General features: G+C 36.2%; 1 pseudogene; it reads right to left on the bottom strand.

Annotated features, from left to right (window-relative positions):
• On the bottom strand, positions 4,724–6,742 carry LOC107612877 (annotated as a pseudogene).

Here is a 6,743-nt window from a genome sequence, read left to right as displayed (position 1 = left end):
GAAAGGGGTTAAAGATGATATGAGAAAAGAAGCACAAAACTAGGTCTAGCAAAGATACACAAAAATCATTGAATTAGGGAGCAACTTGGAGGGAGAGTATAACAGAACTCTCTGACTCCGAGAAAACTAACTTGTTGCATAATTTCTACTCACTCAATTAACTAGGTCTAGTTGCTCTAATCTCTATATACAAAGAAGTGAAGTCATAATTAACTCAGTAATTAGCTTGCTAAGTTTGGTAACTTGGCTGATCAGTAACATGCCCCCTCAAGCTAGAATATCTTGGCATGTAAAAGTCAAGCATTCGAAGCTTGGAAGTGCACGAGCGAAAGGGAGCTGGAGCTAAGGGCTTGGTGAGGAAGTTAGCGACTTGTTCAGCTGACGAGACAGATAGCAAATGGATTACACCTTCAAGAAGCTTGTCACGGATGATGTAGCAATTGATTTCAATATTTTTGTCCGCTCATGGAAGATTGAGTTAGCTGCAATGTGTCTGGAAGATTGGCTATCACAGTAGATTGGGGTTGTTTGTGGGTGAGGGATCTTCAAATCGGTGAGTAAATTTCGTAGCCATTGAACTTCTCTTGTGGCTTTGGCTAAGGCTCTATATTCTGCTTCTGAGGAGGAGTTGGAGACTGTTTGTTGCTTCTTGCTTTTCCAGCTGATCAAAGCGGTTCCAATGAAGAAGCAAAAATCTGTGATTGATCTTCTTGAGTCTGGACACTATGCCCAATCAGCATCTGAGTAGCTAGTTAGGGTAAGATCTGAATTTGCAGCTGGGAAGAACATGCCATTGTTTGGTGCCATCTTTAGATATTTTATTATTATTATTATTATTATTATTATTATTATTATTATTATTATTATTGAGTTACTATATATATATATATATATATATATATATATATATATATATATATATATTATAAATACATACATAAAAATCTAATGAATAAATTTATCATTATTTTTGTCCAAAAAATTATGGTACAATATGATTGTGCAATTAATAATAAGAATAATAATTTTATTTTACTTTTTTTTGGACGAAAGACTGTTATGTCTAATGGAGAAAAATGTTAGAAATTGATCTGTATATTAATTTTTCTTGGAGACTAAAATATCTGTTTTTAAAATTCTTGGAGACTAATATGAGTAATTACTCTGCCAAAAAATGAACTAAAAACTGATTTGTCTGTCAGAATAAAACCATGAAGATGTTTTTGTGTAAATTTTTTTGGAAGACTAAAATATCTGCTTTTAAAATTGAGAACCGATTTGGGTAATTACTCCAACTTTTTTGATATCAATCTTAGTAGATCCTCAGTTCCCCTTTCTTATTAAGGGGTCTCAGGTTCGAGTCTCACGTAGTACAAGCTTGACCAAAAAAAAGGATATCATGTGTGTGTGTGTGGTTGTGTGAGTGTGTAACCTAGAATTTGGGGGTTGTCCAATCCATCGACCAAAAAAAAAAGTTATCAACGGTTTCTGCTTCTTCCTGCCAGCATTGGTTTTCATTGCTCAACCAAAACTTAATGCTCTTAATTGAGCATGTGTAACAAGAATGAAGTACAGATCATGATGCATAAATTACAAAGATGGAATTCTTTGATCTTTCACATAATCATGTATAACCTCTTCATTCTGTGTTCTTGTGCTTTACCCTATGAATATCAATGGAAGTAAATACGAAAATCTATGGTCATATTTTCAAGGACAAAACAAGATGGACCTTACTTGCCTTTTAGCTCATAACCACCATTGCTATGTCACCTCATAAAGACAAACAAGGGCCCTTAATTTGCTTTCTGGCATGCTGTTCAAAATTATTAAAGTTCTAAGAAAACTATGATCAGTAAAGTGGTAGTACAACATTGGATAAGATGATCCTTGATGCTTCTGCTCACTCTTATGGCAAAGTGATCGGTGGGCAGTGGCGGCGATAAATTATCTGCAGCTGTACCATATCCAACTAACTTCTCAACAAAAAGTATTCTCCTAAAAAAAATCAAACTTCAAAATATACAAGTTGTATACACTTCCTTGTCACATGTTAAACAAGGTAGCTAGACAGAGGACCTTGGTTGAGATATCCGGAACTGCCAAGCTATGTAGGACCAAGCGATAGCGCTGATTCTAACAGTAAATTACTGTCATTTGCCAGAGTAAATTGCCAGAATTGTTAGTTATACATTATTATGCAACTCAAGGTTGGAACAGTCTCAACTTTTAGTTCACAACTTAGATACATAATTGGCAGAAAGAACTAAAAGAAAATGAAGATCTTCAACTATAAAAGGTTCTTACTGATCAAATTATTATAAGAGACCCAAAAATACAATTATTATTTACTGAGGCATGGTCCTAAAGATCATAAAAAACAAAAGATATAACCCTTTTTTCCATATGAATGCTGACGGGATTGTCCTATAGTTTGGTCCATGCACTCAAATAGGTCCTTGTCCTAGTTTAGACTAGATCCTAATTCATTTATAAAATATGTTAGACACCAAGGTGACCACTTTTTACAAAGCGTCAAAGCCTTTTTTAGGCTTTTGCATGCCAACTTGTATAACTAAACAATGCATATTATATTAGTATTCTTATACTCATATATAATGCATTATTTATTTGATTTAGAAAGTTAAATGTTGAAATTGTAAATTTGTTTGAAGGTCCTAGATCTTTTAATAGACTTTTCGGTCAATACCTGATCTTAAAAATGATCACTCTAGGCTTTAAAAAAGACCCTATATTAAGCATATAGGCAAGGCCTAAGCCATCTATTTGAAATCAAGAGGCCTGTTTAAGACAACCTAGCTTATTTTCACCCCTTGGATAGAATTCTTTTTTTTTTTTTGGATTCGGTAATAAAAAGTGAGGTGGAAACAAAAAAAGAGAGAAAACTATAAGAAAGATTGAAGATAAAAGGATGAAACCTTTTAAAAACACAGTTACTTTTACAGGAGAGACCTTGATTTCATAAACACTGAAAAGAAAAAGCCATATGAAAGATGGAGAGAGACAATGCATCTCTTTAACCATACATAATACATTACTTTTGGAGGAAGGACCAAATTTTGATATCGTCATATCAGAGACTCAGAGTATACTTGAAAAAAAAATGAAAGTGATTGAGTGTGATTTTTTTCACCTACCCCCAACCACCCAGCCCCTACTGAAGAAGGAAAAAAACACAAATGATGTCTGGTTCTAATGACCAAGCAATAAGTGGGAAAAAAAAATCATGAGAACTAACCCGACAGATGTTGATGGAGTTGTCCACAGTATTGCATAAAAGCCATGCAGATTCATTGTAGGCAACCCAAACCTATTATCCTACAAATAAATGAAATAACTAGGATACTCGAATAAAAAATACACTTTAACATGCTTATTCCCTAATTAAGTAATGAAGAGGGTTTTTTTGAGTTTCTTTTCCCTTAAACATTTTGTCTTTAATCATCTTAAGATCACTTAATGGCATGAATCCAAACAGATCATTTTCAAAACTTCTGACACTAACAATGCTATAGTTCCTAACATGGTTAAAACTTAGGAAGTCTATTAGCCAGAGATCCAATATGTAATTGTGAAGGCAAATTTATCTTATATTTTTATTTTTAGAAGCTTCACATTTTAATTTGGAGAGGAGGAAAAGGGGGAGGGGGGATATAATCTTCTTATAGTATTGAGAATCAGTGAGAAAGTCTCGAATAAGACACCCTTTTTCCTCCTAAATCTAATTCCACTATCACATTTCTCTCCAAAACTCTGAACTATCTTCCAATAAACAGTTCAGGGTATTAATACATTTGAACAAATCTCTCTCTTTTCTGTTCTGTTACAAATTCATACACAATCTGCCGATTAGAGTGCCACCATTAGTCCACAAAGAAGGAAGTTGGTCCTAACTTAGACATCTGGTAAATCCAGTCGTACTGGTGCAACCACAACATCGATGTAGGAATCAAGTTGTGTATTTTTTTCAGAGCTCATGACAATCACAGAAAAAACAAATAGGATGATATTCTAAGAATGAGAAAGTTCACGGTAAAATAATTACTTTCGCTCAAATTAGAGGCACCCTAAATCTTACCACAAGGATAAGCAAGATTTAACGAAAAAACAAAAAGTAAAACTTTGACAGACGCGATGTTAAAAATAGAAAAATTAAGTCAGCCATATAAAAGACAGCTAAAATAAAATGATCCAGTCAAACATGAAAAGCGGAATGTAGTATTTTCGTGGCTACACAAAATAAAATCAGACGGACTGACGATTGTATTTATGAACAAATAAGGTAAAATTCAGTACACGGACCATGCTTGGTAGGCAACGGATTGCATAAGAACCAAGGACCTTCTGATCCTTCAAGAAATCCCGCTAAACAGAATGCACCTTGTTCCAAATGGTAGTTTGCTCTTATTATCATTTAAAACAATAAAAAACAAGTGGACTCTGTTCAGATCCCCTAACATGTCTGTTGCATAATGGATTGCAGTGTGAGAATAGATCTATAATTTCTATTAAAGCAACACTCTGTTTGTGCAGATAATAAAGCATATAAAACATCTCTTGAGGACATGAATAACTTTCTCTAACCCTTAACTATGGATACCATCCATAATAATTACCAGGAAAGAAAATATTGATTACACAGTCACAGTTTACAAACGCCACAAAATCTAACATAATGTTAGAAAATTGGATACTTACATGAAATAATGGATCGTCATCACAGGAAAACCACCAATAAAATGGGTTCAACATGATGAACATCAGGAATCTAAATTCCAATTTGAATTTATTGTGTCAATCTGATAAGGAGGCCTTCGATATGCTTTTTCGCCTCTTCAATAGCCCATCCATTAACTTGAAATACGCAGATTTATGCAAACTAACTCTTTTCTGCTTTGATTCTTGAAATAGTTTCATTGCCTCTTTGTACTTCCCTTGAGTACAAAAATTAGTTATCTGTTCTGAGTAATCCATGTCGCCTGAACTAAGTATTTGTGAAGTGTCTTCACTTATTATATTTGGACTTGTCTCTAGGAGTTTTGACATGAATTTCTTTGCTTCCTCAGTTCTCCCAGCATGAGTAAGTGCACCAATGATGGAAGTATAAGTATATCGGTCCGGCCCCAATTTTTTCTTCTCCATCTCAGTCATGAGGTCAAATGCTTCATCAAGTTTTCCTTCTTTGCAAAGGACGGAAATCAACGTGTTGTACCTAACTGCATCAACGGGCTTACCTTTAATGATCCATGTGTTAAATAAATTAAAGGCCTTCTCGAACATACCATGTTTGCAAAGCCCTCGAAGAAGAATGTTACATGTAATAACATCAGGCTTGAATGAGTTCTCAACCATTCCGTTATAGAACAAGAATGCTTTCTCCAATGCTCCCTCCCAACCGAAACCATGAATAATTATGTTACACGTAGCTTCATCGGAGTCCAAACCTTTATCTAAAAGCTCGTTCAATTTATCTACAGCCTGATCAATTTTTAAAGAATGGCACAACTCCCCAATTATAGTATTATAAGTGACAACACTAGGAATGATCTCCTTCTCCTTCATCTCATCCCAAAGCTTCAGAGCTTTGTTTGTTTGATCATTTTTAAAGTATCCCATGATTAGAGTTCTATAGGTTACCTCATCGAGAATATAACCTTGCTTTGCGGCCTTCACAGTCAACTTGTATGCTTCTTTGAGCAGCTTCTCCACGCACAATTTGTGCACTATAGAGTTCAGAGTAAAAGTATCCATCTTTAAACCTTTCCTCCCCGTTTCATCCATCATCTTAAAAGCTTCTCCCAGATTTCCTGCTTTACAATAACCATTGATCATAGTATTATAAGTAAAACAGTCCAGTGAAAACCCACTCTCTACCATCTTTGCCACGACACGGCCAGCTTCATCCATCTTACCTTCCTTACAGTACCACTTCACCATTATATTGTGAGTCACCGTGTTCGGCTTGACTCCCTTTCCCTTCATTTCATTAACCAACTTGAATGCCTCCACACTCCTCCACCATTGAAAACACCCGTCAATCAGAGTATTGTAGGTAACCTCATCCGGCATCACCCGCAGGCTCTCCATATTATCCCTAAGGCTAATCGCCTCCTTGACCTTCCCCTCGTCGCACAAACCCCTCATGATTGTATTATAAGTCCAAATATCCGGTACCATGTCGTTTGCTCTCATCAACTCGACAACCTTGGCAGCCTCCTTCAACCACCTCAACTTACAATAGCCATGAACCAAGATATTATAGGTGTTCCTATTTAGGGAAACCCCGCTACCTTTCATCTCTAGCAAAACCTACCTAACATTACTCAATTGGCCCTTATGCATCAAGAATAGTATTGTAAGTGATATTATCAGGAGAACAAGTAAAATCAGTCATTTGGTTCATGAATCTAAGAGCATTATTAAAATTATTATCAAGACAAGAACCATGGATCAAGATGTTGAAGGTGGTGGTGTTTGGGGTTATACCGAGCTTAAGAGAATCGTTAAAGACTTGTTTGGAGAGGTGAATGGAGTGGGAGGAATGAGGGTGGCAGCGGACGAGGGAGGAGAGGAGGGAGTGGCAGGTGAGGAGGTTGGGTTTAATGAGGAGGCGCTTCATCTTGTTGAAGAGCTGGAAGGCGAGGTTGGGGTGGTCGGAGAGGGCGTAGGCAGAGAGGGAGGTATCGAGGAGTGGCTGCGGGAGACGGGGGTGGCGGAGGAGA

This window comes from Arachis ipaensis, chromosome B01 (assembly GCF_000816755.2).
Source record: "Arachis ipaensis cultivar K30076 chromosome B01, Araip1.1, whole genome shotgun sequence".
NCBI lineage: Eukaryota > Viridiplantae > Streptophyta > Magnoliopsida > Fabales > Fabaceae > Arachis > Arachis ipaensis.
The sequence above is the reverse complement of the archived record's forward strand: the minus strand, read 5'-3'. Positions and strand labels throughout refer to the sequence as shown.